Source organism: Triticum urartu, chromosome 4 (genome assembly GCF_003073215.2).
Source record: "Triticum urartu cultivar G1812 chromosome 4, Tu2.1, whole genome shotgun sequence".
Taxonomy (NCBI): domain Eukaryota; kingdom Viridiplantae; phylum Streptophyta; class Magnoliopsida; order Poales; family Poaceae; genus Triticum; species Triticum urartu.
In genome coordinates, this window is record NC_053025.1 from 185711793 (window position 1) to 185737091 (window position 25299).

Genomic DNA, 25299 nt, shown 5'->3' on the forward strand with positions numbered 1-25299 from the left:
CCGAGCTGATGGTGATGGCGCATTGGGACCACTGGAGCGAGCGCGTGGCCTCGAGCTTGGGGAGCGCCGCATTTACTTCGCGAGCGAACTGTTTGAAGATGCGCTGAGATGCTGGGGCCTGAGCGCCGCCTAGGATGCAAGTGATCACGCGCGGCTCCTGGAAGCCTCTAGCCCCCTCATCCTAGTGGTGGTCGTCGTTCCTCCTTGGCGGCGGCAACGGGGGAAGACTAGCGTTGCCCTCGGGGCGATCCTCATGAGGCCGGTCCCTCCAGGCGCCCCGCGAGGTTGGTCACTATCATCCCAGCGTGCGCCTCCACGTCTTCCTCCGCGGCCGTAGCCCCGATCATTGTGCTCGGGGCGTCGGCCGAAGCGTCTTTCCCAAATGGCTCTGAGCTCTTGACAGTCGCTGGTGTTGTGGGTGTTTGTTGTGGAAGGTGCAGAATCGTGACTGTTCTTGGATAACTCAGGCTGATCTCTGCCTCGCCTGGTGTCGGGCTCTGCTGCGAGCACTACTGCCTCTTTACGCTTCACGTCCTTGGCCTTGGCTTTCTTTTCCTCCACTCCTGCAGCTGGCAGCTCGAGGAGAGAGAGGCGCCCTCCTCGGCTCTTGCGCACCTGGTCGCCAGGTTGAACAGCTCCTGAGATGTGCAAAGGTCCGCATGGATAGCCAGCTCTTCCTTCATCTTGATGTCGTGGACGCCGTCAGAAAACACAGAGATGATGGCCTCGTCCGTGACTTTGGGGATCTTGAGGCGGGTGCTATTGAAGCACTGGATGTACTTCTGGAGGGTCTCTCCAGGCTGTTGCTTGATGCGGTGCAGGTCGCCCGCGACAGGAGGGCGGTCACGAGTTCCCTGGAAGTTGGCGACGAAGCGGTCGCACATCTCATCCCAGGAGGAGATCGAGCTGTGCTGCAGGTTTAGGAGCCAGGAGCGGGCCCCATCCTTGAGAGCCATGGGAACCAGTTCGCCATGACTTTTTCGTCGCTGTTGGCCGCTTCGATGCTCAACTGATAGAGCTACAGGAACTCCGTGGGGTCGGCGGTGCCGTCATACCAAGGAGGCAGATCTGGTTGAACTTTCCTGGGCAGGCAACGCTGCGCAGCTCAGGGGGGAAGGTGCGGCAGCCTGCCGTGGTTGCCGGGGCCCGCTTCGAGGGTGGAGCTTGGTCTTGGCGAGGTCCGCACTGTACCACTTCAGGCAGCACGCAGTCTTGACGAGGTGGCGCGGGGAGTGCTGGTGCAGCTTCTCGCGGTCGTGGGATTTCTTGGCAGCTCCTTTCTTCACGCGCGGGCACCGGGCACGGCGGATCACGCCGCGGAGGCGCGCGCCTTGGCGCCAAGGCAACGTCTTGGGGTCAAGGCGGTGGAGGCACACCACGAACCCCGTCGCCCGCGCCCTGCTGAGGGGGAGGCAAAGAGTGGGACGGCGCCAGAGAGCCCCCCGCGGCACGGATGAGCTCGGTGACGCGGTCGAGCCACTCCTCATAGACGTCGTCGACGGGGCAGTAACGTAGGAGCTCGTTCGCCACAATGAGCGCGGCCCGTGCCTCCATGGGAGCGCGGTGCACATGAGACGAAGAGCTATTAGGAATGAGTGATGGAGTAGCCGGGCGGCCGTCCTACCGCACCGAAGGATGTTGCGAGTACGCCTGCTGCTCGTTTCCCACCGGGCCGGTGGCAGCGTTGGCGGCGGGTGATGGAGAACAACAAGGTGGCCCGCCGACGGGAGCCGTCTGAGCGGCGCGGGTGGCGAGGGCGTCCCGACGCTCAGCTCGAGCGCCGCAAGCGTCCGGCATGGAGACGACGGATGGACGGAGCGACGAACTGATGGAAGGGAAGCTACGACGCACCCCTACCTGGCGCACCAAATGTCGAGGTATGGGGTCCCGACAAACCCTTAAGGTTCGGACGCTAGGGTGCGCGTGAAGTCTTCCCTCCAACCGATCTACGCCCTAGCTCGCTAGGATCTCGCGGACGAACTCGACGAACTCACAACACAGAAGGACACAGGGTTTATACTAGTTCGGGCCACCGTTGTTGTGTAATACCCTACTCCAGTGTGGTGGTGGATTGCCTCTTGGGCTGATGATGAACAATACAAGGGAAGAACAGCCTCCCGAGGTTGAGGCGTTCTCGAGCTCGGTGAGCTTGTATGCGTGGGAGTGGTCTCTCTCAGGCTAATATGAGATCGTCCTCTCCCCTCTCTTCCCCCTTTTTCCGCTGTGGTGGCTAGTCCTATTTATAGAGGCCCGGGTCCTCTTTCCAAATATCGAGCAGGGAGGGACCCAACAATGGCGGGCTAATTTGAAGGGGGACAGCTAGTACAAGCTATCCTAACAAAAGTAGTCTTCGCCTGCATAAAGTTCTGGTGGTGACGCTATTCTGGGCTCCAAGATGACCTCCGTCTTGCAGTTCATGGTCTTGGTCTTGTTGCACCAAAATGGCAACCTTTGCCTAAAGACCACCGTTCCCAGAACGCCGACAACCACACCACACTGGAGTAGGTTATTAGACCACAACGGTGGCCCGAACCAGTATAAATCTTCTGCCCTTTGTTTTGCGAGTTCGTCGAGTTAGCCCCTGAGATCTTAGCGAAGCTAGGACATGAATCGTTAGGGGGAGATCTTCGCGTGCACCCCAGTGTTTGAACCTTAAGGGTTTTGCCAGATCCCATGATCTGACAGAGTCGACCGGTGGGAAGATCGCACGGTGGGCTGCAATGTTAAAGGAAAGCACAATGATCAATGATGAACATAGTTCAGCTAATAGGCACTGGTGTGTCTTCGGTTATATACCTCTGGGCTTGAGGCTTGACCCTTGGGTTCCTTCGAAGAACCTCTTTGGAAGCCTCAAACTCCGCGGTGGAGTTCGAGCTGTCGTCAGACAGGGCCACCTTGGCCCTGCATTGCCTCTTCGGGGCAGGAGGAGGTTGATCCTCCTCTGCATCATCTGACACTGCCCTCTTCCTTGTTCGGGAGGATTCACTCTCCTCCATGTCCTCCCCCTGCTCCCCATCATTAGCGGAGGGGGCTTCGGTTTCCCCGAACTTAGTGCCCGAGGGTTCTCTGGGACAGAGTCCTTCACCGGCCTCGCTATTCTATCCTTCTTCCCCGGCGCCTTGTATGGTGCCACAACCAACATTTCTATCAGCAAGGCCTCAGGCAGGGGCACCAAGATATCGATCTGCACGGCTTCCTTAAGCTAGCTTTGTGGATGGAAGGAAGAATTAAGTACGTTGCCAAAAAGGAATATCCGAACATAATGGTAAAATTTGCCAGAGCTCCCGAGGGGGTGTCGCAGCAGGTTTGGCCAATTAGATTGGTTTTTCTTGCAATGGGAGAAGTGCTTAGCTTTGGGTTCCATCTTTTGGTGATCGATCCCAGTGATAGAAGGGGAACCGACACGTATTGTATTGTTGCCATCAAGGATAACAAGATGGGGTTTTCATCATATTTCTTGAGTTCATCCTACTACATCATGTCATTTTACTTAATGTGTTACCCTGTTCGATGAACTTAATACTCTAGACGCTGGCAGGAGTCGGTCGATGTGTGGAGTAATAGTAGTAGATGCAGGCAGGAGTCGGTCTACTTGATACAGATGTGATGCCAATATTCATGATCATTGCCTTAGATATCGTTATAAGTATGCGCTTTTCTATCAATTGCTCGGCAGTAATTTTTCACCCACCGTAATATTTTCTATCTTGAGAGAAGACTCTAGTGAAACCAATGGCCCCCGGGTCTATTTTCCATCATATAAATTTCTGATCTACAATTTAAGTTTCCTATTTACTTTCGTTGCAATATTTTACTTTCCTTTCCATAAACCAAAAATATGACTTTACTATTTATCCATCTCTATCAGCTCTCGCTTTGCAAATAACCGTGGAGGGATTGACAACCCATTATCGCGTTAGGTGCAAATGGGTGCTTGTTTGTGCAGGTATTCGGTGACTTGCGCGTTGTCTCCTACTGTATTGATACCTTGGTTCTCAAAACTAAGGGAAATACTTACTCTACTTTGTTGCATCACCCATTCCACTTCAAGGGAAAAACCAACGCAAGATCAAGATGTAGTAGGAAGAATTTCTGGCGCCATTGCCGGGGAGATCTATGCCAAACCAAGAGATACCAAGTACCCATCATAAACTCTCATTTGTCGAATTACTTTATTCGGCATTCGCCTCCTATTTTCCTCTCCCCCACTTCTAAAACGATATTCGAAAAGATTTGCCTTTTTATTCGCCCTTCTTCCATTCGATCTTTTGTTTGCTTGTGTTACCATGTGCCTTCTTTTTGCTTGCATTTCTCTTGCTAAAAGTTTATGGATCCTCATCCACTTGCTAATCTTTTTAACATATGCAATTACGATGAACCAATTGCTAGTGAGTTTAGTGCACTATATTATCTTTATGAGGTTTTGCTTGAAATTCGTGAATCTGAAAATTGTGATGAGGTGTTGAAATAAGAAAATTATAAAGTGATTTATGATAGTGCGTTTAATGAAAAGCATGATTGCAATGAAGTTATTATAAATTCAATTAATGTCAATTGTGTTAATGATGTGCAAAACCCTAAGCTTGGGGATGCTAGTTTTGCTATGTCCACTATTTGTTGCAATGATCATGATTGGGGCGATACTTCTTATGATATTGAAAATTTATTTAAGCCCCATGATGATTATGAGATTGATAATAGTGTTTGCAATAATATTGAAAGTGGGTTTGGAAGAGTGTCAACTTTAGACACCACATATTTGGAGAATGTTTAATCTTATGAAATTTTTGATAAAAATGGGTTTGGAGATGTCATGACTTTAGTTAATGTTAATCCCACTATTTTGGAAGAGTGTCAACTTTGTATGCATGTCGATCATCTAGAGAATATTTTATATGTTTGATATATTGTTGAACTTGATTATGATCCTACATTTAATTATTATGAGAGAGGAAAATACGGTTGTGGAAATCTTCTTGCTACTAAATTACGTCTTATTATGTTGAGATTGCTATTGTTTCTTTCTTCTTCCTTGCATATGCTAGTTTTTGCTAACCTTGATAATTTGTTTGCTTATAAAATGCCTATGCATAGGAATTATGTTAGATATAGATGTGTTTGTCACGTGTTTATGATGCTCTCTTTTCGCTTCAATTCTTTTCTTTCATGTGAGCATCATGGAAATCTCAATGCATAGCTAAAATACTTTAAAGAATAGTGCTTGTTGGGAGGCCACCCAATTTTGTTTTTGTTTTTGCTTTTTAGGTTCTGTTTTGCATTAAATAATTCATCTAGCCTCGGGTTAGATGTGGTTTTGTGTTTTAATAAGTATTTGTGCCAAGTAAGACTTTTGGGATAGCTTATGATGATAATTGATTTGATCTTGTTGAAAAACAGAAACTTTTGTGCTCTGGAAATTAATTTTTGTTTTTAGTGAAAGCATGATAAAATACTTATTATTTTTGCACAAGACTAATAAACAATTTTCTAAGGTCTTCCTAATTTTTTGAGTTACGGAAGTATTCGAAATCTCCAGATTGCTACAGACTGTTCTGTTTTTGATAGATTCTATTCTCTTTGTGTTTTTTTCCTATTTTGATGAATCTATGGCTAGTATCGGGGTATGAACCACGGAAAAGTTGGAATACAGTAGATATGACACCAATATAAATAAAGAATGAGTTCACAATAGTACCAAAAGTGGTGATTTATTTTCTTATACTAACAGAGCTTACGAGATTTTCTGTTGAGTTTTGTGTTGTGAAGTTTTAATGTTTTGGTTAAGGATTTTATGGACTATGGAATAAGGGGTGGCAAGAGCCTAAGATTGGGGATGCCCAAGGCACCCAAAGGTAAAATTCAAGGATACGAAGAGCCTAATCTTGGGGATGCCCCAGAAGGCATCCCCTCTTTCATCTTCGTCTATCGGTAATTTTACTTGAGGTTATAATTTTATTCACCACAAGATATCTGTTTTTCTTGGAGCGTCTTGTATAATTTGAGTCTTTGCTTTTTATTTTGCCACAATCATCCTTGTTGTACACACCTTTTGAGAGACACACATGAATCATTATTTATTAGAATACTCTATCTGCTTCACTTATATCTTTTGAGCTAGGAATTTTTGCTTTAGTGCTTCATTTATATATTTGACAGCATGGTGGTGGTTTTATTTTATAGAAATTGATGGACACTTGTGCTTCACTTAAATTACATCGAAGTCTCTAAACAACATGGTAATTTTCTTTGGTTATAAATTTAGTCCTAATATGATAGGCATCCAAGAGGGATATTGTAAAATCTTTCATATAAAGTGCATTGAATACTGTGAGAAGTTTGATTCCTTATGATTGTTTTGAGATATGAAGGTGGTGATATTAGACTCATGCTAGTGTGTACTTGTGAATTTGAGAAATACTTGTGTTAAAGTTTGTGATTCCCGTAGCATGCACGTATGGTGAACCGCTATGTAATGAAGTCGGAGCATGATTTATTTATTGTTTGTCTTTCTTATGAGTGGCGGTCGGGCACGAGCGATGGTTTTTTCCTGCCAATCTATCCCCCTAGGAGCATGTGCGTAGTACTTCGTTTCGATAACTAATAGATTTTTGCAATAAGTATATGAGTTCTTTATGACTAATGTTGAGTCCATTGATTATACGCACTCTCACACTTCCACCATTGCTAGCCTCTCTTGTGCCACGCAACTTTCGCCCGTACTGTACACCCACCATATACCTTCCTCAAAACATCCACCATACCTACCTATTATGGAATTTCCATAGTCATTCCGAGATATATTGCCATGCAAATTTCCACCGTTCCGTTTATTATGACAGGCTCCATCATTGTCATATTGCTATGCATGATGATGAAGTAGACGTCGTATTTGTGGCAAAGCCACTGTTCATAATTCTTTCATACATGTCATTCTTGAATCATTGCACAGCCCGGGACACCGCCGGAGGCATTCATTCAAGGAATTATGCCCTAGAGGCAATAATAAAGTTGTTTATTTATATTTCCTTGTATGATGATAAATGCTTATTATTCATGCTAGAATTGTATTAACCGGAAACTTGATACATGTGTGAATACATAGACAAAACAAAGTGTTCCTAGTATGCCTCTACTAGACTAGCTCGTTAATCAAAGTGTCCCTAGTAAAGAGACTTGCCAATAACAAGACTGAACTAGGTACGAAGATACCGACGATCGAATCTCGGGCAAGTAACATACCGATGACAAAGGGAATGATGTATGTTGTCATTACGGTTTGACCGACAAAGATCTTCTTAGAATATGTAGGAACCAATATGAGCATCCAGGTTTCTCTATTGGTTATTGACCAGAGAGGTGTCTCGGTCAAGTCTACATAGTTCTCGAACCCGTAGGGTCCGCATGCTTAACGTTCGATGACGATTTGTATTATGAGTTATGTGTTTTTGTGACCAAAGATTGTTTGGAGTCCTAGATGAGATTACAGACATGACGAGGAGTTTCGAAATGTTCGAGAGGTAAATATTGATATATTGGACGATAGTATTCGGACACCGGAAGTGTTTCAGAATGTATTGGGTACGTATAGGAGAACTGGGGGACCGCCCCCCTCCCCCCCGGGGGGGATATGTGGGATACATGGGCCATAGGAGGGAGGCAAGCCAGCCCACAAGGGTGGCGCGTGCCCCTCCCCAAGGGAGGAGTCTGAATTGGACTAGGGGAGGTTGCGTGGCCCCCCTTTCCTTCTCGTTCTCCCTCTCCTTCCCCCTTTCCCCTTCCGGTAAAAGGAAAGGGGACCGAATTGGACTAGGAGTCCAAGTGGGACTCCCCCCACTTGGCGCGCCCCAAGGCCGGCCTCCTCGCCTCTCCCTCCTTTATATACGGGAGCCGGGGGCACCTCTAAGACACATCAATTATTCTTAGCTGTGTGCGGTGCCTCTAATGCCCGAGACAGATGCGCCAGCTGTCTTCCAATTATTCGTTGTCGTTGCCATGTCATTCACTTGCGTCTTGCACTATGCCATGACATCATCTGCATTTCATGTGCATTTCATCATCATGTTTTTCAAAACTTGCATCTGTCCGGGCTTCCCAGCATTCTCCGTTGTCCGTTTTGGACTCCGGCACTCTCACACGCAACTGCCGCACCTTCCATATCTTGTTTCATGAACGGGAGAAAAACGTTCTCAGAATGGGCCGAGATTTATCGAGTGGCCTTGGTATATCATTGTTAGGCCGCCTGTCAAATTTCATTCCATTTGGAGGTCGTTTGATGCCCCAATGGTTAATCGCGTTAACCACTAGTCATCTTTCTCTTTGCGGCCCAGCATCCCTACACAATAGCCCACTAGCCCATCTATACCACCTCCATGCTCTTCGCCGTTGGACCACGCAACCTCCATAGCCCTCTCCTAGCTCCCCATGCCTATATAAACACCTCCCCCTCCTCAAATCTCGGGGAAAACCCTAGCCTATCTCCTCCGTGCCGCTGGACGTGTCCAGCCGTGCCAGACGCTTCCAGCCGCCGCCGCCGAGCAAATCAGCGTCCGCCACGTGGCCTCCGCCGCGCCCCACCCCACGCAAGCCCCGTCGGCCAGCAAGCCTAGGGCAGGCCCGGCCGGGCCCGCGCATGCCACCCCGCTCCGCCCGAGCCGCGCCCAAGCCGCCCGCCGCCGGATCTCGCCGCTGCGGGATATCGCCCTGCCGCCCGCCGAGCTAGCTCTGCCACCCGCACGCCTCCGCGCCGCCGCCTCTGCGCCGCCTCGCGTTGCCTCGCTGTTGATCCGCTGCTCCACCACCTCCACGCCGCTTTGTGCCAGCGACCTCCAACCCCGCCGCGGCGCCGTGCTCACTAGCGGAGCTCGCCCGTCGTTGGATCCGGGCTCTTCCCTGCTGGATCTCCCCTTCCCTCACCTCCTCATCATCTCCGGCGAGCCCCGTAGCCGGATCCTCCATGGCCTCAGGCCTCCTCTGCCCGCGCCTGCATGTCGGCGTCCTTGGATGCCGCCATCCCCCGATTCAAGTAGGAGCCTACTCTGCGCCATCCCGATCCATCCCATCCCACTTTGCCGAGGTTGTAATTTTTCTCGAAGTCCCTAGGATTGCATGTTGCTCCGATTTGCATGTATGATATGTCAGATTGTTCATCTCGGAATGCTCTACATGGTGGTATATTTCGCAAGCAGGTTACCATTCATCTTGATGCCTTAATCCTCATTGCAAAATTGCTAAATGTTATAATCTTCTAGAAGTTATCATAACTTGTTGATTTGTCTTTTTCATAGCATTTTGTGTGTTTATCTTTTGAGCATCATGTCAACATGTTTTAGGAACACATTCATGCCATCCTTACAGTGGCGCAACCCATGCATTTTTATGTGCACTATGGTGACTAGCACAAGCATGCAAAGTAGGGTACTTGATGTTGCTGATCTCAGTGACTCGATGATTTCTGCTATAATATGTTGCCATGTTAACTTGATGCTACAAGTGAATCCTTGCAAAATCTGGAGATGCTTAATAAGGATGTTGTGTAGATCTCGTCATGCTCTACCCATCCATACCCTCGTTTGCAATTATGGCCTGATGTAACTTTTCATTACCATGCTCTAAAGTTGCTAAATAATGTTTCTGTCTGCTTGTTATCAGTAAGTTCCATTTTCCCATGTGAATAGCTACTGTTCTATGCATCCTATGGCCATGTTCTTGCCTTGAATAGCTGCACAAGAATGTCATCTTCCTGTTGGTAATATTCACATGCCATGAAATGCTTTATGTTGAATTGCACAAGCTTGCAAACATGTCTACTTGTCGCTGTTTCTGCCATGTTCACTAAATTCCAGTCTGAGAATCTGTTATGACTTGCTTACTTGTCTTGACGATTGTTGTTGATCTAGAGGTTATATGGAGATTCTTAGTAATCATTTTTGCCATGTTTAACCTGTACTTTAATGTCATGCTTTTGTTCGTCATGCTCTTGCAATATAGCATGTTTGTTTCATGCCTCCAACATGTCAACATGTTATTTCTGCTGACATGTATGCCCTGTTTCTCACTAAGTCATAATCCGTGTTATAAAGTTGCTGTTTGCTTTGATCATGTTGGGTCAATCTTGATGCCTATGAACTTGAACCTTGATGATAATTGAAGCATGTAATCTGTACTTTATGTAAATATCATGTTTGTGCCTATCTTGTTCTTGTAGCATGTTGTTATGATGCTTGTAAGATGCCTACTTGCTGTTTTGGACAACTTGTCCTTTAAACTTGTTTCGTGGGTATGTGTTGAACCGTTGCTCCATTTTGAGCATGATCTATATGAAACTTGCTTCGTTTTGCATGTAGTTTTAGGTTACCTTGTTGCATCCTTGTTTTGGAGTGTTTTTGTAACACCCCGTATGTAACTTGCCATATTTGTATTCCAACTCTTGCCATTTCCAGTACTAAGTTATGATATTTCCTCGTTGTCAGTTTTTTGTCTTCGTGTGCTTTTGTCTTTGTCATGAATCTCATATCATGTCATCATGTGCATCGCATTTCCATACGTGTTCGTCTCATGCATCCGAGCCTTTTCCCCGTTGTCCGTTTTGCATTCCGGCGCTCATATGTCCTCCGGTGTCCCTGTCTACCTATTTTCGTGTGCGGCTGTTAAACGTTCTCAGATTGGACCAAGACTTTCCAAGCGGCCTTGGTTTACTACCGGTAGACAGCCTGTCAAGTTTCTTGCCATTTGGACTTCGTTTGATACTCCAACGGTTAACCGAGGGACCGAGAAGGCCTCGTGTGTGTTGTAGCCCAACACCCCTCCAAACTGGCCCAAAACCTACCTAAACCCCCTCCATCATCTAGGTCGTTCGATCACGACCCCGTGGCCGAAAACCATGCTCAATTTGGAGCCTCCTAGCTCCTCCAACCTGTAAAAAGGTCCCTCTCCCCCGAAAATCCGGACGAAGCCCTAGTTCCCCTCCTCCTCCGCGCGCCGGACACTTCCGCCGGGCCGGACACGTCCGACCTGCGCGCCGCCGCCACGTGGCACACCGGGATTCGCCGCCCGCGCCCCACATCGCCGCCTCCACCGCGGGCCCATGAGTCCATGGCCGGCCCCCGCGGCCTATCACGCCTGCGCCGCCGCCAGCATCCACGCTGCCCTCGCCACGCCGCCCACCTCCTCTCGCCGGCACCACCCCGTCGCCTCCCACTGCCGACATTGCCGCTTGCCGCACCGGCACTCCTCGCCGTCCGACGCCACCTCGCCGCGCCACCGCGCCCACCTCGCCAGAGCCGCCGCGCCCTCCTTCCCTGGCCGGATCCCCAAGTCCGGCAACCTCGTGAACAGCTCTGGCGAGCTTGGATCCGACCTCGGTTCGCGCGCCGCGAGGAACCCTAGATCTAGATCGGGTTTACTTTTTGCCTCTGTTTCAGTATTTTTACATATCTTCATCGCATCATAACTCTGGAACCGTGACTTCGTTCTGGGCGGGTAGCATATCAAATTGTTCGTCTCAACGAGTACTTCATTTCATCTCACTGCACGATGTTCATTTGAGATCATCTTGATTCCCTAAATGCTGTTGCAAGAGTGCTAGTTTATATTAGTTTCAGATTCTTATCAGTAATTGGACATTTGTCATTTTTGCCATGATTGATGTGTGCCTCCTATGAACTTGGGCCCTACATGTGTTTTGTAGTATGCCATGCCATCTTTACAGGGGTGTATGCCATGTATTTTTGTGATCTCTGTGGTGACTAGCACAGGCATGCAAAGTAGCTCTGGTAATGTTGCTGATTTCAGGGACTTAGAGATCTTCTAAGTCTTTGTCCTGTCAATATTTTTATGCCATGTGTTCTTGTTGCTACAGAGTGATCCATGCCTCTTTCGAGCATGATCAGTAAGGATGTTTTGTAGATATGGTTGTGCTCTATCCATCCATGTCTTTGTTTGCAATTATGGAGCAACCTATCTTGACTCAATCGAGCTCTACTTTTGCTATAAAATGTTCCTGGCAGAATGTTTACGTGTTAAGCATTTTTGCCGAGGTTGTTGTAGTTGATCCATGCATGCTATGATGGTGTTCTTTCCATATTTAGCTTCTATGCCATGTCTACTTTCTGGGTGTATGCTTAGTTTTTCATGCAATGCCTTGTGGTGAGTGCATCGAGCTCGTAAACATGCCTACTTAATATCTGTTTTGACATGTTCCAGTTTTCTACTAAGTCTGAATCTGTTAACGATAATTGCTATGTTCACATGGATGCCATTGTATTTTCTGATCCTTTTTGGCTTATGGTCAGTAAGGGACTTTTGTTGTATGCTTTGAGTATCTTCATGCCATGCGTTGCTTTGCCATGATATGTTCTTGTAGTATGTTGTTATCGTGCTCTAAACATTGTTTCCTGATGTTAAATTCCTGACATGTTATTTTCACCAAGTCTGTAACCTGATATCTTTTGCTCTTTTGCCATGCTTGTTTGAACCTGCTATTGAGTGAATTAGCCGTAGCTCAGTGTTCATGTTTTGTCAAGCATCTTGAGTGGATCCCTGCCATGTATTTTTTTTGTTATGTTAGAGTGCAGTAGCTTGTTGTTCTTGATGCCTTTAGATGGCCTCGTGCTGTTAATCGCAGATCGGTGCCATATTTGTTTTGCTTGTCATTTGCAAACCGTGCATCCGATTCCGGTGATATTTATATCGATTTCAACTAAAATCAGCTCATCTTTCCAGTGGCACTCTTGGTTTTCCATGTTGAGGCCAGGTTCAATCTTTCCTTTCTGAAACATGCATATGCATCGCATATCACATCCTGCATATCATGCCATGTTTTGCATCATTGTTGCTTGTGCATTGCACGTGGTTGATTGTGTCTCCCTTTGCTTGTGTTCTTGATTTGGGTAGAGCCGGGAGACGAGTACATGATCGAGAAGCCCGTTGAGTACGCTTACGAGGATCAAGCTAACGTCAACTCAGAGAACTTTGCAGGCAAGATGACCATACCCTCGAAATCACTTCTATCTTTGCATGCTAGATGCTCGCTCTTTTGCTATGCCTATGCTACGATACATACCACTTGCTTATCATGCCTCCCATATTGCCATGTCAAATCTCTAACCCACCTGGTCCTAGGAAACCATTGTTTGGCTATGTTACCGCTTTGCTCAGCCCCTCTTATACCGTTGCTAGTTGCAGGTGAAGATTGGAGTTTGTTCCTTCTTGGAACATGTTTATTTTTGGGATATCATTATTATATCTTGGCTTTTTAAAATGCATCTATACACTTGGTAAAGGGTGGAAGACTCGGCCTTATGCCTAGTGTTTTGTTCCTCTCTTGCCGCCCTAGTTTCCGTCATACCGGTGTTATGTTCCTTGATTTTGCGTTCCTTAAACGGTTGGGTTATAATGGGAACCCCTTGACAGTTCGCCTTGAATAAAACTCCTCCAGCAATGCCCGACCTTGGTTTTACAATTTTCCACCTAGCCTCTTTTCCCTTGGGTTTCGCGGACTCAAGGGTCATCTTTATTTTAAACCCCCGGGCCAGTGCTCCTTTGAGTGTTGGTCCAATTTGTCAGCCGCCGGTGGCCACCAGGGGCAACTCTGGGCTGGCCTACTGGAAGTTTGGACAATCCGGTGTGCCCTGAGAACTAGATATGTGCAGCTCCTATCGGGATTTGTCGGCACATTCAGGTGGCTTTGTTGGTTTAGTTTTACCATTGTCGAGATGTCTTGTAACCGAGATTCCGAGTCTGATCGGGTTGTCTTGGGAGAAGGAATATCCTTCGTTGACCGTGAGAGCTTTTGATGGGCTAAGTTGGGACACCACTGCAGGGTTTTGAACTTTCGAATGTTGTGCCCGCGGTTATGGGCAGATGGGAATTTGTTAATGTCCGGTTGTAGAAAACCTTAACCTTAACTTAATTAAAATGAATCAACAGAGTGTGTGGCCGTGATGGTCTCTTTTCGGCGGAGTCCTAGAAGAGAACACGGTCTCAAGTTAGGCTTGAACGTAGGTTGTTCTAGGATGACTTCTTGTTCATAGTTTCTCGACCGTGCCTTTGCCTTCTCTTCTCGCTCTCTTTTGCGTATGTTTAGCCACCATATATGCTAGTGCTTGCGGCAGCTCCACCTCATACCTTTTACCCTTACTATAAACTTAAATAGTCTTGATCGCGAGGGTGTGAGATTGCTGAGTCCCCGTGACTCACAGATTCCTTCCAAAACCGGATGCAGGGACCGATGATACCACTCCAGGAGATTCGACTGAGCTCATGTGGGAGTTCGATGAGGACTCGTGATGATACTACGTTTTCTTTCCAGACGATCAACAGTGGTGCCCAGTTGGGGCGATTAGGGACTTTGTTGAATTTGGGGTTGTTCTTTATTTTGGTTCCGTAGTCGGACCTTGATTGTATCTGGATGAATGTAATGTTATTTATGCATTGTGTGACGTGGCGATTGTAAGCCAACTATGTACCTCTTTTCCTTATTTTACATGGGTTGTGTGAAGATTACCCCACTTGCGACATTGCTTACAATGCGGTTATGCCTCTAAGTCGTGCTTCGACTTGTGGGAGATAGAGCCGCATCGTGGGCGTTACAGTTTGTGATGTTGTTTTTCTTGCATTTGCATCAATGCCATGTTTAACTTGTTTTGCTCATATCTTCTTGGCCGTAGCTCCGAATTAAACGAATTTTATATGTAACTTGACTAGAAAGACGCGTAGATCATCGTGGTCCACTTTAACTTGCTGTTCAACAACTGCAACATAATGTGTTATTCAGATATGGACCAATTTCTGAATTCACATAGGGGGAGTTTCTAGAAATGTTATATGTTGTTTCCGGCCTCATTTAAACTTGCTCTGATGTGGTGTTCTTGTATGCATCATCTATTGCCATGAGTAGCATCATGTAGCCTTTTCATGCATCATACTTGGATGAGCATCATGCCATGTTTATGTGTTGTGTGTTTACCATGCTGTTTGCTTCTTTCCGGGTGTGCTTCTTCTCGATAGTTCCTGTTTCGTTGCCATCGTGAGGATTCGTTTGTCTAAGCTTGGTTTGTCTACGTGGCTTTGTCTACTTCATGGACTCGTCCTTCTTCCTAGCGGGATTTCAGGCAAGATTACCATCATCTTGGATCTCACTACTATCTTTGCTATGTTAGTTGTCTCGATTCTATCGCTATGTCGTGCCACCTACCAACTGTTTATCAAGCCTCCCACATTGCCATGAAACAGCCTCTAACCTTTTCACCATCCTAGCAAACCGTTGTTTGGCTATGTAACCGCTTTGCTCAGCCCCTCTTGTAGCGTTGCTAGTCGCAGGTGTGGTTGCAGGTTGTTCCATATTGGGACATGGATATCTTGGGATATCACAATACCTCTTATTTAGTTAATGCATCTATACACTTGGTAAAGGTGGAAGGCTCGGCCTTTTGGCCTAGTGTTTTGTTCCACTCTTTCCGCCCTAGTTTCCATCATACCGGTGTTATGTTCCTTCATTTTGCGTCCCTAACAAGATGCGGGTTTATGGGACCCTCTTGACTGTTTGCTTTGAATAAAACTCTTCCAACAAGGCCCAGCATTAGTTTACCTTTTGCTCAACATAGTACCTGTAACGCCCCGGACACACCCGCCGGTGGTCGTTACTCCTGGAGGGATCTAGACTGGCCCCACAGATCAATACTAGTCTTTTCTACGCACTTTGTCCTCACTCGTGCGCACCCGGGAGCAACTTCCCGGTCAGTCACCCATCCTGACACTACTCCAAGTTGAGCACGCTTAACTTTGGAGTTTTATCCGAATGGGCTCCTGGAAAAGAAGAAATTCCTTATTGATATGAGTAGTCTATCATCCCTAATAAGCCAGGCCATCACATACACCCCCACTCAGAGGAACCGACATCCTCGTCGGGCCACAGAAACGTCTGTGCATCCAGTCCGGTACATGTACCATGCCGTGTGCCATGACGGGTCACAAACATCATGAACAACATGACCGCACACCTGTCCACAAACATCTGTGTAACTGCGAGGGTCGGCTCTGATACCAACTTGTAACTCCCCGGACACACCCGCCGGTGCTCGTTACTCCTGGCGGGATCTAGACTGGCCCCACAGATCAATACTAGTCTTTTCTGCGCACTTTGTCCTCACTCGTGCGCACCTGGGAGCAACTTCCCGGTCGGTCACCCATCCTAACACTACTCCTAGTTGATCACGCTTAACTTTGGAGTTCTGTCTGAATGGGCTCCCAGAAAAGAAGGAATTCCTTATTGATATGAATAGTCTATCATCCCTAATAAGCCAGGCCATCACAGTACCTAAACCTGATAATTAATTAATTAGCATAGGGCGTCGCGTCCCCGAGGATTCTTTCAACATAATACAGGGGGCCAGTGCTGATGTTGTTGGTCCCAAACGGGCAGACTATGGGGCCACCACGGAGCAACCTGAGGATATGGTTTTACTCGTAGGCTTTCCCATCCGGACGTGGCCTCAGACGAGATACGCGTGACTACTATCAGGGCGTCGACACGCTGCGAGGTCTTGCTGGACTAGTTTTACCATTGTCAAAATGTCTTGTGCACCAGGATTCCGAGTCTGATCGGTGGGTCCCGCGATGGAGGATTGTCTCCGCGGATCATGATCTTGTCATGGACTAAGTTGGGACACCCCTACAAGTTTAAACTTTCGAGAGTCATGCCCGCGGTTATGTGGCATATGGGAATTTTTAATATCCGGTTGTAGTGGACTTCAACTAAACTCAATTAATATAGACCAACAGCCACTACAAAAAAATACACTTCCGTGATGATACGTGTTTGTCACAGTAGGTCGCGTTTTTTGTCATGCATGTACATCCATGACAAATTTATGACAGAATCAAGATAGTCATACCAGTGCTGTCGTAGAAGTGTTCCATGACATTACCAAAATTTTCATCACGGAAGTGTCCACTTCCATGACGATAAATCGCGCGTCACAGAAGTGCTTTCGTCAAGGGTGACTGACACGTGGCATCCACCGTAACGGAACACCGTTAATCTATCGGGTCGGGTTTTGGATCCGATAACCCGTTAACAGCCCCGACCAATGGGGATTTTCCACGTGCAAAATCATCATTGGTTAGAGGAAACACGTGTCGGCTCATCGTTGGGACAGATGTCATCCACTCACTAGATAGAAGGCGCCTATGATACGTCGACACGTGGCACGGCCCAACAGTGGCCCATTCATGTGAAAAGGTCGGCCTGTTTGACTTGGTCAAAAGCTGGCGGGTCGGCCCATGGAAAGTGTGTTAAGGGCATGTCCGCATATAGCCCATTTACAGCCCGCTAAGCCAAGGCCCGTTACGCCCTATCCGAATTAGGCCCAGTAGCGTCATCTGGGCCATCCAATATGATTCCAGCCTGTTTTCACTTCTGGCCCATGTATAGCCCATGATGTCTTTCGGCCCATATGAGGCCCTTTGTAACTCTTGACCCATTAGCGGCCCGTGCTGAAACTGGCCCGTAATGAACAGTGTATTACTTTACACCCATTAACGGCCCATGGTGAAACTGACCCATAATGAATAGTGTATCACTTTATACCCATGAACGGCCTGTTATACCGTTGGGCCGTTTCCAGCCCAAGTTAACTTTCGGCCTTCTGAGGGCCCATTTATTCTTGGGCTCATTTGCAGCATTCGGTTACTTACGGCCCGTTACTGTCATTTTCTGCTTGTGGGCCAAATTCAGCCCGTCGTTACAGTCGGCCCGTTTGTGGACCGTTAGTCTGTTGGGCCATTTTCCTAGCATCAACAAATACGTCCTATTAACGGCCCGTTATGGTCAGCCCATAAAACGTACGATTTCCATTAAAGGCCCGTCTACGGCCCATTAAAGGCCCATACAAGACCTATAAATGAGTTGGAGGCCCATGGAGCCTACGAGACGTAGAAGGCCCATGGATCCTACGAGACGTAGAAGGCCCATGGATCTGACGGTCCATGAAGGGCCATGGTCGGGCGAGTTGGCCCCCGTTTGAACGATATAACATATTCAAAGAATTATCCTACTCAATACTGTCACCTCTAAAAGGCATACACTATACAACAAAGAGATCAAGGGATAGAAAGGTAGAATAAGCCTACACTATACAATAAAGAAATTACAGCCAATTATAACCACTGGGCATTATGGTTCGGCACAGGTGATAATAAAGCATACACAAACAGCAAATTACATACACTGGGCAAATACAACTCATACATCATGGACACGCATCAACTTAACTCCATTTGAACTATAATCTCTTCAGAAAATAGGATTGGCCGGATTCAGATAGCACAAATTTCAGTCTGCAAAATATCCAATTCCTTCATGGTTACCTCAGTGTCTTGTTTCATTATTTTGACTCCTGCATATAATACTTGCATGTCTAGTCTCAACTTGTTGATTATACGTTGACAATCATGTACACGTTGTCTTGCCACCTCTAGTTGATGCTCGAGAACATCAGCACATTCCAATTCCAATCCATAATCATTCGGTAATGGCCATGCCGCACTTCTCGCAGATCTTTGTGTTGATGTCACTTCATCCTGAAATGTTTCTGTAAGTACACATGACAAGGGTAAAAATATAGTTACAGCAGTGAAGCGAACAAGACACTATTTTGTACTACATGGCAAAACAGGACTAACAATAATGTTGCACGTCACTTTCAAAAAAAATGTTACATGTCTTGAAGCATAAGTAGGTGATATTTTAAAAATTACAAAGAAGATAGTTTGTGCATCCTACATACATAAATCCCTCTTAGCTCACCAGAGGAGCATGATGTTGGGGCCCAATCGAAAACACAAACAAGTTACAAATTTAGACAACACATTGCGTATAAGTAAGCAAGCAGTTGGCCATTCGTTGCCTCAATTAAAGTCTTAGGGAGCATAATGAACAACAGAGGGATTCATACTAACATACTACAGCAGGCAAAACTATGCAATCCTTAGCGTAGTATAAACTAGATTGTGAGCCTCATGTAATAATAGTAGGTTAATAGACTTCAAAGCTTCAGGTACACTTCGGCAGAGTAATTAAATGGTAAGGCCTTTAATTATGTCAACTAATAGTGATACAAGTACCGAACATCAGGCATGATTATTTGGGCATCTCATTAACTTAGGACAAATAAAGCAATTGAAAAGAGAAAATTAACTATGCCTGAAACAAACAAGGAATTGAACTGTTGAGTTGCATATAGTGACTTACCTTAGCAGGTTGAAGAGGCTCAGCGCAGCTCGTACTTCTCTTGCAAGGCTCCTTCCTAACATCTTGTACTTGGAAATCCTCAATCTTATCTTCATTGCACCCCCTCTACAAGGTGACACAAACTAGTTACTCGTCTTCTTGGAAGATAAATATGCATACTTTCCAGTCTGTGAACACAAAAGAATGATATTATAACGAAACAACACCACATAATAGAACATGCCGCATCTCTTGCACTTGCACACAATGAAATGAGCATTTACTATGTCTACACTATGTAAAAACTAGGCATACCTTCGAACTGGATCTCCAGGTACTCTTGGAGAGCCTAGTGTAGTGTACAGCCAAACCTTTATGTCACCTATGAGTTAGACAAGGCCCCACTACAGCAGCCCTTAGTGTTTAAATGGTTGACAAGCTCTGTTAGAGTGTTAGGTCAAGAACAACAAGTAATCAAAGCAAACAGTCCTAGTATGGCTGGCTGATGCAAACAACCAATTAAACAGATGTGTGAGCAAATCTTACATAACAAGAAAAGAAGCAAAGAAGGAGGCCTAAAGACCATCACTTGACTGACCAGATTTAAGGGGCATTTAAACATCATGTGCAACGTATGAACTAACATAAACATTGCATATTCCAGATTCTACAATGGAATGCACATGTAGTAGGTTACGCAATGTATGATGATGCCTAAATGTACAGATAGCAGGCAGGAGTGATTCATCATTGCCCGCACAATTGAATTGCAGGTTAACGGCCAGTTTGATTCCGCCTTTTCAGGGCATATTGTCAAAATAAGCCATAAAAGATGTAAAGAAGTCATTTTTGAGTTATGGGCTTGGGCTTAACTAATTTCGCTTTGGAGGGTGGTGTTTTGGGTAGAACCTCACTAAAAATTGAAGGGAAGGGGAATAGTGAAATGACTCTGTTGTCTGCCTATATTACACTCAAAATGCAACTGCTAACGCCCGTGTCACACCTGACCGTCAAGTAAAAAGAAACACACAAGCATTCATTGCCCTGCCCGCTTGCATCTCCTCTCCCCTTTCCCTCTACCTCGATCCCCTTCCTGCAACACTAGGGTTCCTCCAGCGAGTCGTCGCCACTGGTTCCATCTGGCCTGGTCCTCCATGATGCTATGTCCAGCTACGCTACATGGCCGGCGGGTAGGGGCAAATCTCCCTGGCCGCTCCTCCCTCTAGCGCCGCCCCTCATTCTCATGGTCTCCAGCAGCTGCTCCACTATGGTTCGTCCAACGCACTACTCGGCGGGCGCTGCACAACTACGGCTGATGCCACACTGCGGCAGAAGGCACCTTATTCCCCCTCCCCTCCTCCCAGGCCATGACCTTGAGGTGCTGTTGAAGGATGAGCTCATCCAACAAGGTGACGATCTCCTTTGATTTTTTTTCAAATTTTCATTCTGATCCACTATACGATGAATTGCTATGAGCTGCTTCTACTGCTGCTATATGATGCATTGCCGTGAGATGCTCCTGCTGCTGCTATATGATGAATTGCTATGAGCTGTTGCTGCTGTATGATGAGTTGCTATAAGCTGCTGCTGCTGCTATATGATGAATTGCTATGAGCTGCTGCTACTGCTATATGATGAGTTGCTACAAGTTGCTCCTGCTGCTGCTATATGATGAATTGCTATGAGCTGCTGCTGCTGCTATATGATGAATTGCTATGAGCTGCTCCTGCTGCTGCTATATGATGAATTGCTATGAGCTGCTGCTGGTATATGATGAATTGCAAACTGTTGCTGCTGTATGATGAGTTGCTATGAGCTGCTGCTGCTATATGATGCTTTCAGGTGGTGATGCTATATGATAATAACCAGTCACTTGGACCATCGAATTTCAATAAATAATTGTTCTTCATTTAAATGTGGATCATGCATTCTTCGTTTAAATTAGGCAATGGGATCTCTATGGAAAACATTGACCAAAGTAGATTGTGCCAAGTAGATGGTATCTTTGTATTTGCATTTTGAGCAAATAGTGATGGTTTGTTTTCCTATCACATTAATTACTGCACTGGGTTCAATTTGTGATGTTTGCAAGTCAAATTAATTTCCATATGGGCAGCAAAATGAAAAAATATAATGCAATCTAGACTTTCCACTGATCATACCAAAGATAAGATGAAAACGCAATGAAAAGAACTGGTTGTGTTATTACATGGAGCTTATATTCACAAGTTCTTATTTTCTTAGGATAACTCATAATAATTGTCCCTAAGAATCTTGGCTAATAGAACTGGCATACAAATAACATGTCACGATGTTTGCAATGGAGTAGTGAGGTACCATAGCACACTGTATAGGCTCACCGCTGCCTCTCCTTTTTTTGCGATGTTCCATGAAATTGCCAAATACATCTTGTACTTTTTCATTGTGTAACCCTATCTACAAGTTGACATGGCTAATTTCATTGTGTATTAATGATTGTGTGCATACCATAAACTAGCCATGACTTTGTATGCTGGACTAGCAGGCACTCTAAGGGAGCCTAATGTAGTGCACTGGAATTCCTACATGCCACCTACGATTTTGTGTAATGTACTGCCCCTGTTCCTAAATATATGTCTTTGTAGAGATTCCAGTATAGACCACATACAGATGTATATAGATGCATTTTCGAGTGTAGATTCACTCATTTTGCTCCGTATGTAGCCTATAGTGGAATCTCTAGAAAGACTTATATTTAGTAACGGAGGTACGAGGTAGTATCATGTATGACATCTAAATATCTAATTTAGCAGCCAGTAGTAGAAATCATTGTCTGCACATAGGGATTGCTGGTCGAAAATCCTAGCAAAGCACGCTGGCAGGCACAGAACAATACAAGAGAGAGAGAGAGACGCGCTTACAAGAGCATAGCAATGCCTCAGTCCAGGATCTTTGTTGGCCAAGCTGTTAGATCCAGAAGAAACATCGTCCTTGTAGTTTTTGCCAGCTGCATAAAAGGTAATAGCGACCGGTTAGTATATTTGAAGTACATCAGGCAGGTGATGCTGGATGGGTTTAAATGTGACAAGTACCTAGGCCGTGGCGGGTGCCTGGCATCACTTCAGATGGTGGGAATCAGGTTAGAAACATCGAGGGTGATGACGCTGCACTGGCTGTCGGGGTCCGGTAAGGAGATCTAGAACCGTCGAGTATGGTGTTTGTGGAGCGGCTCCGGTAGGGTGGACTACGGTGTGGGCGAAGCGGATTTGTGGCCGTGGACAAGGGCGTAGGTGAAGCTGCTCCGGTGGTTGGGTTAAGGATGGTTTCGCCTACGCAGATCTGTGACCACGGACGGGGTGTCAGAAGCTGCTTCGATGGTTGGGTTAAGGATGGTGTCGACGATGCGGATCTGCGGCCGTGGACAGGGCGTTAGAAGCTGCTCCGGTGGTTGGGTTAAGGGTGAAGTCGACGATGCGGATCTGCGGCCGTGGACGGGGCGTCAGAAGCTGCTCCGGTAGGTTGGATGAGGGTGTGAGTAAGCGGATTTGAGGCCGTGGACTTGTGAGTTGGCAAAGTGGCCCCGACAGGGTTGAGAATGGTATAGGCAAAGCTACTCCGGTAGGGTTGACGATGGTGTCGGTGAAGCGGCTCCGATAGGGTTGAGGAAGGTGTCGGCGAAGCGGCTCCAGTAGGGTTGAGGAAGGTGTCGGCGAAGAGGGTGAAAGGTCGTCGACGGGGGCGTCGGTGGGGCGGCTCCGGGGGGTGTGGACGAAGCGTCTCCGGTGGGGAGTACGAATGAGCCATGGCAGATGCATGGCGGTTGACGAGAGTACCGGCGAAGCAGACCCGGCGCCGTGGACAAGGCCAGCACTGAATGGGTTGTGGTACAGTGGTGGATGAGCAGTCTACTTGTTTCTAGGGGAGGTGGGAGGGGTAGATGCGGCCGGAGAAGCAGATCCGGCGAGGTGGACGCCGCTGGCAGTGAATGGGCTATGGTACGCCAGTGGATGGGCAGTCTAGGGTTTCGAGAGGGGAGGGGAGAAATGGAGATGAAGTACGAATGGTGTGATGTAAGATGCTCTGGTGCTGTGGAGTTAGTCGTTTTTGCGGGAGGGGGAGAGGAAATGGGGGTGCCGTGTAGTGGGGGAACCGGAAGTTACCAAAGCAGCCCCGACCTATCATGTAGATGAGGGCGGTATTGTAACTGTTGGTCTCCATGCACCAAGGACAAAAGGGGGATTTCGCATGCTAAAGACTAAGGTGGCAGAAATTTTAGAAGGAGGCAGGAGATTTTGCCGCCCGAGGGATAGTTCGTAATCCAGTTTCAACTAATTTTTGACTGTGCTAGCGGGAAGGTCATGCTAGACTGTGTACACGGGGCACGCGTCAGCATATAATAACTGGTGTGAAGTCCACCCCAGAAAAAAAGTCAATAACTCGGGATGATGCACCGATAACTTGGACGTTCACATGGGCGCGGCCAATCATACGGGTGTAGTGGCGCGTTCGCAAAAAGAGGATCAAACACTCAACCTATGTATTTCTGGTGTAAAGAGATAAGTTAGTGCCATTGGTTATTTACTTTAAACATAATGCATTGACGTGTTAGTGAAGAGGCGCACAAAATGAAATGGATATTGTAGTCAGCTACTTAAAAGTGTTACCTCATATGATTACATAGCCTCCATTTCATAAATTGCGTACCCGTTGAATTCATATATGAATATTACATATATTACTTCAAAATAGAAACTTAAATCATCCAAGACTAATGAATTTGAATGCAAGAGTAACAATGGTGCATGTACATGATAGCTACATTTGTTGTTTGAAGAAACATCACTGTAACTTTGGCATGCACAACTGAAAAGGTTTATTTAAATAGAAAAAAATGTGATATGTGAGTGTCCAATCTTTATAGCGTTGAATCAATATTGTACCTTTGGCCATGATGCAAAGTAGATATTGACTTATGTTCAAGCGATGCACATCCATGATCGCTAGATAGTGATACGTGAATGAATTGTGCAATCTCTCTCACACGCATACATATCTCATTTCCCTGTGGGCATCAGAATCACACATGCGCACTTCGTGTATTTCTCTCCCTCCGTCAGGGTTAAATTCATCTTTCTACCCCATCCTACAAGTCTCTCACACAGAAACACACACGCTCTCTATGTCTAACACGCCCACCCCTTTAATTCCGCCCACCCACAGCCACTAATGTCTCAAAGTATAATAATGTCTCTCACACATATGCTATCTACCTATCCCTTAATATAGCTAGATATGTGTCACACAAACTTCTTCTCCCTACTAGCAAGATGCCCATGCGTTGCACGGAACATCAAGATGCATTTGTATGAGAAGTTTATCTTGCGGGAGAAAAGGATGAACGAGGGAATGCCTTATTTGCAAATGCGGAGAGGGGTGTGGGTATCTTTTTGCAAAATTGCCATAGTTTCCTTCCTGTCCGTCGGATATAAATCGGATGGCCTATATTGCAATATGGCGGAAACACCATCATCACCAACTCTATTTTTCTTATAAGAGTAGAGATATGTGAGTGTCACTACCCCCCCCCCCCACACACACACCCACACTTCCCAACACCGAAGGAGTAGGGTGACACCTCAATCTTGAAACTAATCTATCGACCGGCTTCTCTCTCAAACATACACACACACACACTACCCGGCACCGAAGGAGTAGGGTGGCACCTCGATCTTGATAATAATCTATCTACTCCTCTTTCAAACACACACACACACACACTCGCTAGTTGTGCCTCTGTGCCTACTGCACACACTCTCGATACGTCTTTCTCTCCCCCCCCAACAATGACAACAGAAGGGTGACAACTCAATCTGATCATAATCTGTCAATTGGTTTGTCTCTCAAACATTGTGTCTCAGTGCCTCGCTCGGTAGCCCCCTCGATATGTAGACTTCTCGCGCGCGCACAGCTGTAGTGACCATGATGTTGAACCTAGTGTGCCTTGTTTTTACCGGCCTCATGTGATAGTTTTCACCCTGTTTTCTATTAATTAACAAGGCAACCTTTTCTCTGTTACTTCTAGTGAATCTGAA